The sequence below is a fragment of the Callithrix jacchus genome, chromosome 1 (assembly GCF_049354715.1).
Source record: "Callithrix jacchus isolate 240 chromosome 1, calJac240_pri, whole genome shotgun sequence".
In the NCBI taxonomy this organism is placed as follows: domain Eukaryota; kingdom Metazoa; phylum Chordata; class Mammalia; order Primates; family Cebidae; genus Callithrix; species Callithrix jacchus.
In genome coordinates, this window is record NC_133502.1 from 34,089,659 (window position 1) to 34,095,658 (window position 6,000).

The following is a 6,000-nucleotide window of genomic DNA, read 5'->3' on the forward strand; positions in this document are numbered from 1 at the left end:
TTGGTTCCAGATCTTTGCTATTGTACACAGGGCTGCATTGAATATACACATGCATGTGTCTTTATAATTGAATAATTTATAATCCTTTGGGTATATACCTAGTAATGGAATTGCTGGGTTAAATGGTATTTCTATTTCTAGATCCTTGAGAAATTGCCACACTGTCTTCCACAATGGTTGAATTAATTTACACTCCTACCAACTGTGTACGAGTGTTCCTATTTCTCCACATCCTCTCCAGCATCTGTGGTCTCCAGATTTTTTTAATGATCGTCATTCTAACTGGCATGAGATGGTTTATCAATGTGGTTTTGATTTGCATTTCTCTAATGACCAGTGATGAACATTTTTGTATATGTTTGTTGGTCTTGTATATGCCTTCTTTTGAAAAGTGTCTGTTCATATCCTTTACCCACTTTTGAATGGGATTGTTTTTTTCTTGTATATCTGTTTTAGTTCTTTGTAGATTCTGGATATTAGCCATTTGACAGATGGGTAGATGGCAAATTTTTTTCCCATTCTGTTGGTTTCTGATTCACTCTAATGATGGATTTTTTTGCTGTACAGAAGCTCTGAGTTTTAATTAGATCCCATTTGTCTATCTTGGCTTTTATTGCCATTGCTTTTGGTGTTTAATCATGAAGTCCTTGCCTACGCCTATGTCCTGGATGGTTTGGCCTATGTTTTCTTCTAGTGCTTTATGCTGTTAGGTTTTATGTTTAAATCTTTAATCTGGAGTTAATTTTAGTGTAAGGTGACAGGAAGGGGTCCAGTTTCTGCTTTCTATACATTGCTAGCCAGCTTTCCCAACACCATTTATTAAACATGGAGTCCTTTCCTCATTGCTTGTTTTTGTCAGGTTTGTCAAAGATCAGATGGTTGTAGATGTATGGTGTTGCTTCTGGTGCCTCTGTTCTGTTCCAGTGGTCAATGTTTCTGTTTTGGTACCAGTACCATGCTGTTTTGATTACTGTATGCTTGTAGGATAGTTTGAAGTCTGGCAGTGTGATGCCTCCAGCTTTGTTCTTTTTGCTTAGGATTCTCTTGGCTATGTGGGCTCTCTTGTGATTCCATATGAAGTTTAAGGTGTTTTTTTCCAGTTCTGTGAAGAAGGTCATTGGTGGCATGATGGGGATAGTGTTGACTCTATAGATTACTTTGGGCACTGTGGCCATTTTCATGATATTAATTCTTCCTAACCATGAATATGGAATGTTTTTCCATCTGTTTGTGTCTTCTCTTATTTCGTTGAGCGGTGATTTGCAGTTCTCCTTGAAGATGTCCTTTACATTCTTTGTTAGTTGTATTCCTAGGTATTTTATTCCCTTTGTAGCAGTTGTGAATGGGAGTTCACTCTTGATTTGGCTGTTTGTCTGTTATAGGTGTATAGGAATGCTTGTGATTTTTGCATATTGATTTTGTATCCTGAGACTTTGCTGAAGTTGCTTATCAGTTTGACAAGATTTTGGGCTGAGATGATAGGCTCTTCTAGATATACGATCATGTCACCTGCAAATAGAGACAGTTTGACTTCCTCCTTTTCTAATAGAATATTGTTTATTTCTTTTTCTTGCCTGATTGCTCTGGCTAGAACTTCCAATACTATATTTAATAGGAGTGGTGAGAGAAAGCATCCTTGTCTAGTGCCAGGTTTCATAGGGGTCCAGTTTCTGCTTTCTACACATTGCTTCCAGCTTTTGCCCGTTCAGTATGATATTGGCTGTAGGTTTGTCATATACAGCTTTTATCATTGTGTAATATGCTCTGTCAATATCTAGTTTATTGAGAGTTTTTAGCATGAAGGGCTACTGAATTTTGTTGAAGGCCTTCTCTGCATCTATTGAGATAATCATGTGGTTTTTGTCTTTGGTTCTGTTTATGTGATGGATTATGTTTATGGATTTGCATATGTTGAACCAGCCTTGCATCACCGGGATGAAGCCTAATTGATCGTGATGGATAAGCTTTTTGATGTGCTGTTGCAATCAATTTGCCAGTATTTCGTTGAAGATTTTTGCATCTATGTTCATCATGGATATTGGCCTGAAGTTTTCTTTTTTAGTTGAGTCTCGGCCAGGTTTTGGTATCAGTATCATGTTGGTCTCATAAAATGAGTTAGGGAGGATTCCCTCCCTTTGTATTGTTTGATACAGTTTCAGAAGGAATGGAACCAGCTCCTCTTTAAATTTCTTTAGGAATCTCCATACTCTTTTTCATAAGGGCTGTAGCCATCTATATTCCCACCAACAGTATATGAAGGTTCCCTTTTCTACACAACATTGCCAACATTTATCTTCTGTTGTCTTTTTTATAATAGCAATCCAAATGGTGTGAGGTAGTAGCTTATATTGGTTTTAATTTCTATGTCCCTTATGATTCACAAGATTAAATGCCTTCCATATACCTGCTGGCCATTTTATGTCTTCTTTGCAGAAATGTCAGTTCATATCCTTTGACCATTTTTTAACTAGGTTATTTGTTTTCCTGCTATTGAGTTTTAAGTGTTCTTTATAAATTTTTGGTGTTAGCCTCTTATTATATGTGTGGTTTACAAATATTTTTTCTAAGTCTGTAGGATGCCTTTTCATTTTGTTGACTATTTTCTTTACTGTAGAGAAGCTTCTTAGTTTTATGTAGTCTTATTAATTTAGTTTTGCTTTTGTAGGCCGAGTATTTTGTGTAATATCCAAAAACTCATCACCAAAGCCAACATCAAAGAACTTTCCATCAATGTTCTCTTCTGGAGTTTTATAATTACAGGCCTTAAATTTAGATATTTTATCCATTATATACTATCTTCTTTAATCTACTACTATGTTCTGTAAAAAATGGAAGAAACAATTTATGCACATACAGTGTATGAAAGCCTGTCTTCAACTGATTTTTATGCCATGCTCTTACTCACTCATACGACTAGTAGCTAGAGTAAGTAAGATCATTTTGAATGAAGTATTTTTAAATGCATTACATTGTTTTATTTTAAATGGAATAAACTAGTGATTCAAACACAATAATTCAACATAGCCATTTTGTTTGCATTTCCATATCTGCAAAACAGCCATGATTTCAGGTAACACGCTTAGCTATTTAATTTTCTGAAGTGCAATTAAGAAAATGGTGTTAGATCACCTTAAAACCTGTAAGTAGATAAGCCAATTAGTGGTTTCAAAGCATGATTACTAAAATAAGAACATTTTAAGTAGATGCTATCAATTTTGTGTACTACTAGATTAGAATCATATTTCTATAAATTATTGTTTGATCCTATAACTTTTAAAAGTGCTTATTTGTGGTATTTTTACTTATTCATAGCTTTTCAAAGTAGTAAATTTATAATTGTAATACTATTCTGAGTTACCTGCTGTCAAGCTTTCTATGACCTTCCCTTTTTTTTTATAATGAATGCCAACACTTCTTAGTATGATATATTAAAAAAACAATTTTTCACACTATACTAATTCTTCAAACTCATTTTATATTATCACTCTATTTTACCATAAACTGCAGCCAGAATAAATTATGATGGTTTGCTATACCCAATATATCTTTTTCATTTGCAATATCACTATCACCACATCTTTATAGTTTTATTCACTCTTCAAGAGATAGTTGGAATACCAGCTTCTATATCATTTTAGTTTAATCAAGGATATAAATGATTGCTTTCTATTTTTCTGGAAGAACACTTTAGTTATAAAAATTATTTTAATTTTCTTTATGGTTCTCTGCCCATGCTGTTTGCTTCAACTAGATTATAAGTTATTCTTCTTTAAGGACCATATCCTTATCATTTTGCTCCCAATGCAAAGCAAAGATTGTTCCAAACAGCAATAAGTAATTATTAGTAGTATTTTAACTAACTTTTGGGAGAAATTGAATGTAATGGCCTGACTATCTACAGAAGTAAGATTGGAAGAATATATCAGAGAGTAATTGCATTTTCAGAATAGCTATTGCTTTATTTACCAAGTACTAGAGATGAAAATAATATGGTCTATAATTATTTAAAGTCTGCAATATGCCACTTATTTTATATTTATTTGCTTTTCTTAAGTATCCTGAAAAGTGAATATTCTGTATTCAATTTTACATGTGAAAAAACATAAGTTTCAGAAATTATTTATTTTTTTTCTTAAATCACAAGACAGTTGTAGAGGTAGGATTTAAGATAGAACAACCAGATAAAAATTAGCAAGAATATAGAATAAATCACTAACACCATCCATCAACACTATCTAATTGATATTTTTCAGAATACTACATGTTATAATAATGAGATATATAATCTTTTAAAGCACTAATGGAACATATACCAAAACAGATCATATTATTGGCCATAAAACAAACTTCAATAAAATAAAATATTATAGACCTACAGAGCATGTTCTAACAACCATAGAATCGAACCAGCAATCAAAAAAATAAAGAAAAATCTGTAAACACTTGAAAAAAACCAATATACTTTTAAGAAATTCCATGCATCAAAGAGGAATCCTCGAAGCATATAAAAAATACATTTAAGTAAAATAAACTAAAAATACAATATCTCATCAATTAATACTGATGAGACACAATTTAAGCAGTGCTGAGAGAAAAAATGATAGTATTAAATGCTTACATTAGAAAATAGAAAATATATCAAATAAATTATCTAAACTCCTATCTCAAGAATCTAGAAAAAAAAAAGAAGAGCAAAATAAGAAACAAGCAAGCAGGAGGAAGGGAATAATAAAAGAAAGAACAGAAATACATGAGCTAAGAAACAAAAAAGTAATACATAAAATCAGTGAAACAAAAATCTGGGTATTTGAAAAGTTCAATAAAATTGACAATATCCAGCACCACTGATAAGGAATAAAATAAAAAGCTTACAAATCACTAATATCAGAGATAAACAGGGGATATCACTACAGACACTGCAGCAATCAAAAGATTGATAAGAGAAGGTAATGAGCAACTATATTACAGTTGAAAGAACTGCAAGTCTCTCATACCTTATTTAAGAAAGAGTCTCTAAAACCCAAAGACAGCAGGTGAGACATAAGCAACAATGCTAGAGAGAATTTTAGCATTGTATACTACAGGTACAGTAGATATAACACCTCACATTCACAGCAATTCAAAACGTATTTAAAAACCCTCCCCTAATTAGAGAACAGCATTTTATTATTCTCTTTAGAATCACAGAAGATGAATGCTAAGAGAAAAAATCTTCTTATTTCTGTAGTCAGGCGATTACACTCAATTTCTCCCAAAAGTTAGTTAAAATACTCATAATAATTACATATTACTGTTTTGAACAATTGGGAACAAAATAGTAAAGATATGTCCTTAAAGACAAACTTCTTCTACAAGAAGCTCTGCTTTCATTTCTCTTCTGTTATATTTTATTTATGAGGCATCATTGATATATATTAGGGGTCATAATTTTACACAAGATAATCTGAGAGGAAAAAACTATTTCTTGAAGAAAAATGGCCTCATTTGTTTTCCAGTGTTTTATTATTATTTTCATGTCAGAGAACAAATTGAAATTTTTAGTGTGTGTTCTTATACACAAATATATTATCTTTATGTCACATTTTGAAATATCATGGAGTTACTTCCTTGATTCAAATTTCTTCTGAGAATGTCAGGTTGCTCAATTTTACTTAAATGATTTCAATAATTTAATATTTACTGGTTTGAGAAATAATCCTTTAATTTCAAACCAAAGGAAATGCAATACCGCACTACTTTCCAAAATGTTGCATTTTAATTATTAAATATAGAAACCGCTTTAACTCTTCCGTGGCTTCTGGTAAGTCATTAGGACTGTTGACAGCTCAACTATTCAGGGTTCTTTGTAAAGTTCATTCAATATCATATAGCCTTGGTCTTAACATAATGTCATCATTGGCTAGGGGCATACCTCTTTTTCAATACAGTTTCATTCACTTATTTGAAACATTTCTAACATTGAAAACACAACCTCATAGCCCCATATATTCACACAGAAGA